The sequence below is a fragment of the Rhynchophorus ferrugineus genome, unplaced genomic scaffold, assembly GCF_030347505.1.
Source record: "Rhynchophorus ferrugineus isolate W39M unplaced genomic scaffold, kcgeb_rfMv2 rfM593, whole genome shotgun sequence".
NCBI classification, from domain to species: Eukaryota; Metazoa; Arthropoda; class Insecta; order Coleoptera; family Curculionidae; genus Rhynchophorus; species Rhynchophorus ferrugineus.
The window spans coordinates 5,754-12,500 of record NW_027473170.1 but is presented as its reverse complement, the minus strand read 5'-3'; positions in this window follow the sequence as shown (position 1 = coordinate 12,500).

The following is a 6,747-nucleotide window of genomic DNA, read 5'->3' as shown; positions in this document are numbered from 1 at the left end:
TTTCTATTCGCCTTTTTATTTGTCTAAATTCGTTCTTGGGAACATTTTCCGTACATAAATATATCGCATTGATATACATCGATGATACATTTATGTATGCTTGTATAAATAACAAAGGCGAATAGAGAGGATGTCAATCCTTTCTATTCGCCTTTTTATTTGTCTAAATTCGTTCTTGGGAACATTTTCCGTACATAAATATATCGCATTGATATACATCGATGATACATTTATGTATGCTTGTATAAATAACAAAGGCGAATAGAGAGGATGTCAATCTTTTCTATTCGCCTTTTTATTTGTCTAAATTCGTTCTTGGGAACATTTTCCGTACATAAATATATCGCATTGATATACATCGACGACGCATTTATGTATGCATGTATAAATAACAAAGGCGAATAGAGAGGATGTCAATCTTTTCTATTCGCCTTTTTATTTGTCTAAATTCGTTCTTGGGAACATTTTCCGTACATAAATATATCGCATTGATATACATCGACGATGCATTTATGTATGCCTGTATAAATAACAAAGGCGAATAGAGAGGATGTCAATCTTTTCTATTCGCCTTTTTATTTGTCTAAATTCGTTCTTGGGAACATTTTCCGTACATAAATATATCGCATTGATATACATCGACGACGCATTTATGTATGCATGTATAAATAACAAAGGCGAATAGAGAGGATGTCAATCCTTTCTATTCGCCTTTTTATTTGTCTAAATTCGTTCTTGGGAACATTTTCCGTACATAAATATATCGCATTGATATACATCGATGATACATTTATGTATGCTTGTATAAATAACAAAGGCGAATAGAGAGGATGTCAATCCTTTCTATTCGCCTTTTTATTTGTCTAAATTCGTTCTTGGGAACATTTTCCGTACATAAATATATCGCATTGATATACATCGATGATACATTTATGTATGCTTGTATAAATAACAAAGGCGAATAGAGAGGATGTCAATCTTTTCTATTCGCCTTTTTATTTGTCTAAATTCGTTCTTGGGAACATTTTCCGTACAAAAATATATCGCATTGATATACATCGACGATGCATTTATGTATGCCTGTATAAATAACAAAGGCGAATAGAGAGGATGTCAATATTTTCTATTCGCCTTTTTATTTGTCTAAATTCGTTCTTGGGAACATTTTCCGTACATAAATATATCGCATTGATATACATCGACGATGCATTTATGTATGCCTGTATAAATAACAAAGGCGAATAGAGAGGATGTCAATCTTTTCTATTCGCCTTTTTATTTGTCTAAATTCGTTCTTGGGAACATTTTCCGTACATAAGTATATTGCATATAATATGCGTATGTATATAAAGACAAATACAAGGGATGTAAATCTCTTTTATTTTGCTAAATTCGTTTTACAGAACGTTGTGTAAACTTAAGGATATCATTCATCTTAACCGATAAGCACCTAGCCTATACTCTTTTTGTATTCTATTATCATGTTTGGAAACATTTTCTTACGATTTCCAGAATTAAATTCACTATTTTAATTCGGAACATTGTCTTAAATGTACGTTCAGTTCGAAGACGAACCACAAGATACGTTTATAAGTTATACCTTATGAGACTATTAAATATACAGTTTTCAGACCTAATGCGATGAACTATCAAAAAACAATTAAAAAACATCGCCCCGTGCGGAAATTGAATTGGAGACTAATTCCATTCATCTGAATTCGATCATTACCCGCATTGTACTTCTAGAGCCCGTTCGGTCCGATGGCGAATAAAATCCGCGTTTCAGTATATCATATGCGGTTAAACGGTGAGGCCAGTTACAACTGCATTAAAACCTCCGATGTATACCTGAATATAGCGGGAGGACGCCCGCATAATTTGACGAACCTTCAAGTGCACCTACTTATGAGGGACCATATAATACCAATTCGACATGACGAGAATTCAGAGCCAAATCGATATCACATGGCAACTATATTTGGTTCTAATGAAATGAAGGATCAACGAACATGAAGACATGCTCATCAATCACAGATACATGGAATTCTGTATCGTCGCAACCGATAATACGTACAACCTTCGATTGGAATGAATTAATCAAAAAAATTGGACGAAAATAGTTTAGACATTCAGAAAACTGACAATTAGGTAAAACTGTAAAACCTGCTTTAAATAGAAACCACATTAATCAAAAAAGGTCATGCATTGTAATACGATTAGTTACGAAAGTAGCCTAACCTTTGGACCATTTTGAATTTTAACTTATCGAGATATCGTTCGCGGGTAAACGGCGGGACTAACTACCACCGCCTTGACAACCGCAGCCTATGCCCGAACAAATCAGGAAGGCGCGTGCATGGATTAACGAGATTCCCACTGTCCTTATCTAAAATTTTACGCAATACTGCCGCGACGGAACCGAACAGGCGCTCGGAGACCCGTACGTGAACCGTCCCCGATACTTACGCAGGAAAGACCAGCTCGGAGCTTTAACAAGCACCAGAGCCATAGACAGATAGTCTACATTTCAAAATGTCCATATACTTACGCAGGAAAGACCAGCTCAGCAGATCGCGTTCGGATCCGTTCAGAGAAGGATCGAGATGCCGAGCGCGGGTAAACGGCGGGACTAACTACCACCGCCTTGACAACCGCAGCCTATGCCCGAACATATCAGGAAGGCGCGTGCATGGATTAACGAGATTCCCACTGTCCTTATCTAAAATTTTACGCAATACTGCCGCGACGGAACCGAACAGGCGCTCGGAGACCCGTACGTGAACCGTTCCCGATACTTACGCAGGAAAGACCAGCTCGGAGCTTTAACAAGCACCAGAGCCATAGACAGATAGTCTACATTTCAAAATGTCCATATACTTACGCAGGAAAGACCAGCTCAGCAGATCGCGTTCGGATCCGTTCAGAGAAGGATCGAGATGCCGAGCGCGGGTAAACGGCGGGACTAACTACCACCAACTTGACAACCGCAGCCTATGCCCGAACATATCAGGAAGGCGCGTGCATGGATTAACGAGATTCCCACTGTCCTTATCTAAAATTTTACGCAATACGGCCGCGACGGAACCGAACAGGCGCTCGGAGACCCGTACGTGAACCGTCCCCGATACTTACGCAGGAAAGACCAGCTCGGAGCTTTAACAAGCACCAGAGCCATAGACAGATAGTCTACATTTCAAAATGTCCATATACTTACGCAGGAAAGACCAGCTCAGACCTTTAACAAGCACCAGAGCCATAGACTCATGGTCTACATTTCAAAATGTCCCTAACTAAGATCGCGTTCGGATCCGTTCAGAGAAGGATCGAGATGCCGAGCGCGGGTAAACGGCGGGACTAACTACCACCACCTTGACAACCGCAGCCTATGCCCGAACATATCAGGAAGGCGCGTGCATGGATTAACGAGATTCCCACTGTCCTTATCTAAAATTTTACGCAATACGGCCGCGACGGAACCGAACAGGCGCTCGGAGACCCGTACGTGAACCGTCCCCGATACTTACGCAGGAAAGACCAGCTCGGAGCTTTAACAAGCACCAGAGCCATAGACAGATAGTCTACATTTCAAAATGTCCATATACTTACGCAGGAAAGACCAGCTCAGCAGATCGCGTTCGGATCCGTTCAGAGAAGGATCGAGATGCCGAGCGCGGGTAAACGGCGGGACTAACTACCACCACCTTGACAACCGCAGCCTATGCCCGAACATATCAGGAAGGCGCGTGCATGGATTAACGAGATTCCCACTGTCCTTATCTAAAATTTTACGCAATACGGCCGCGACGGAACCGAACAGGCGCTCGGAGACCCGTACGTGAACCGTCCCCGATACTTACGCAGGAAAGACCAGCTCGGAGCTTTAACAAGCACCAGAGCCATAGACAGATAGTCTACATTTCAAAATGTCCATATACTTACGCAGGAAAGACCAGCTCAGACAGATCGCGTTCGGATCCGTTCAGAGAAGGATCGAGATGCCGAGCGCGGGTAAACGGCGGGACTAACTACCACCACCTTGACAACCGCAGCCTATGCCCGAACATATCAGGAAGGCGCGTGCATGGATTAACGAGATTCCCACTGTCCTTATCTAAAATTTTACGTAATACGGCCGCGACGGAACCGAACAGGCGCTCGGAGACCCGTACGTGAACCGTCCCCGATACTTACGCAGGAAAGACCAGCTCGGAGCTTTAACAAGCACCAGAGCCATAGACAGATAGTCTACATTTCAAAATGTCCATATACTTACGCAGGAAAGACCAGCTCAGACCTTTAACAAGCACCTGAGCCATAGACTCATGGTCTACATTTCAAAATGTCCCTAACTAAGATCGCGTTCGGATCCGTTCAGAGAAGGATCGAGATGCCGAGCGCGGGTAAACGGCGGGACTAACTACCACCACCTTGACAACCGCAGCCTATGCCCGAACATATCAGGAAGGCGCGTGCATGGATTAACGAGATTCCCACTGTCCTTATCTAAAATTTTACGCAATACGGCCGCGACGGAACCGAACAGGCGCTCGGAGACCCGTACGTGAACCGTCCCCGATACTTACGCAGGAAAGACCAGCTCGGAGCTTTAACAAGCACCAGAGCCATAGACAGATAGTCTACATTTCAAAATGTCCATATACTTACGTAGGAAAGACCAGCTCAGACCTTTAACAAGCACCAGAGCCATAGACTCATGGTCTACAATTCAAAATGTCCCTAACTAAGATCGCGTTCGGATCCGTTCAGAGAAGGATCGAGATGCCGAGCGCGGGTAAACGGCGGGACTAACTACCACCACCTTGACAACCGCAGCCTATGCCCGAACATATCAGGAAGGCGCGTGCATGGATTAACGAGATTCCCACTGTCCTTATCTAAAATTTTACGCAATACTGCCGCGACGGAACCGAACAGGCGCTCGGAGACCCGTACGTGAACCGTTCCCGATACTTACGCAGGAAAGACCAGCTCGGAGCTTTAACAAGCACCAGAGCCATAGACAGATAGTCTACATTTCAAAATGTCCATATACTTACGCAGGAAAGACCAGCTCAGACCTTTAACAAGCACCAGAGCCATAGACTCATGGTCTACATTTCAAAATGTCCCTAACTAAGATCGCGTTCGGATCCGTTCAGAGAAGGATCGAGATGCCGAGCGCGGGTAAACGGCGGGACTAACTACCACCACCTTGACAACCGCAGCCTATGCCCGAACATATCAGGAAGGCGCGTGCATGGATTAACGAGATTCCCACTGTCCTTATCTAAAATTTTACGCAATACGGCCGCGACGGAACCGAACAGGCGCTCGGAGACCCGTACGTGAACCGTCCCCGATACTTACGCAGGAAAGACCAGCTCGGAGCTTTAACAAGCACCAGAGCCATAGACAGATAGTCTACATTTCAAAATGTCCATATACTTACGTAGGAAAGACCAGCTCAGACCTTTAACAAGCACCAGAGCCATAGACTCATGGTCTACAATTCAAAATGTCCCTAACTAAGATCGCGTTCGGATCCGTTCAGAGAAGGATCGAGATGCCGAGCGCGGGTAAACGGCGGGACTAACTACCACCACCTTGACAACCGCAGCCTATGCCCGAACATATCAGGAAGGCGCGTGCATGGATTAACGAGATTCCCACTGTCCTTATCTAAAATTTTACGCAATACGGCCGCGACGGAACCGAACAGGCGCTCGGAGACCCGTACGTGAACCGTCCCCGATACTTACGCAGGAAAGACCAGCTCGGAGCTTTAACAAGCACCAGAGCCATAGACAGATAGTCTACATTTCAAAATGTCCATATACTTACGTAGGAAAGACCAGCTCAGACCTTTAACAAGCACCAGAGCCATAGACTCATGGTCTACAATTCAAAATGTCCCTAACTAAGATCGCGTTCGGATCCGTTCAGAGAAGGATCGAGATGCCGAGCGCGGGTAAACGGCGGGACTAACTACCACCACCTTGACAACCGCAGCCTATGCCCGAACATATCAGGAAGGCGCGTGCATGGATTAACGAGATTCCCACTGTCCTTATCTAAAATTTTACGTAATACGGCCGCGACGGAACCGAACAGGCGCTCGGAGACCCGTACGTGAACCGTCCCCGATACTTACGCAGGAAAGACCAGCTCGGAGCTTTAACAAGCACCAGAGCCATAGACAGATAGTCTACATTTCAAAATGTCCATATACTTACGCAGGAAAGACCAGCTCAGCCTTTAACAAGCACCAGAGCCATAGACTCATGGTCTACAATTCAAAATGTCCCTAACTAAGATCGCGTTCGGATCCGTTCAGAGAAGGATCGAGATGCCGAGCGCGGGTAAACGGCGGGACTAACTACCACCAACTTGACAACCGCAGCCTATGCCCGAACATATCAGGAAGGCGCGTGCATGGATTAACGAGATTCCCACTGTCCTTATCTAAAATTTTACGCAATACGGCCGCGACGGAACCGAACAGGCGCTCGGAGACCCGTACGTGAACCGTCCCCGATACTTACGCAGGAAAGACCAGCTCGGAGCTTTAACAAGCACCAGAGCCATAGACAGATAGTCTACATTTCAAAATGTCCATATACTTACGCAGGAAAGACCAGCTCAGACAGATCGCGTTCGGATCCGTTCAGAGAAGGATCGAGATGCCGAGCGCGGGTAAACGGCGGGACTAACTACCACCACCTTGACAACCGCAGCCTATGCCCGAAC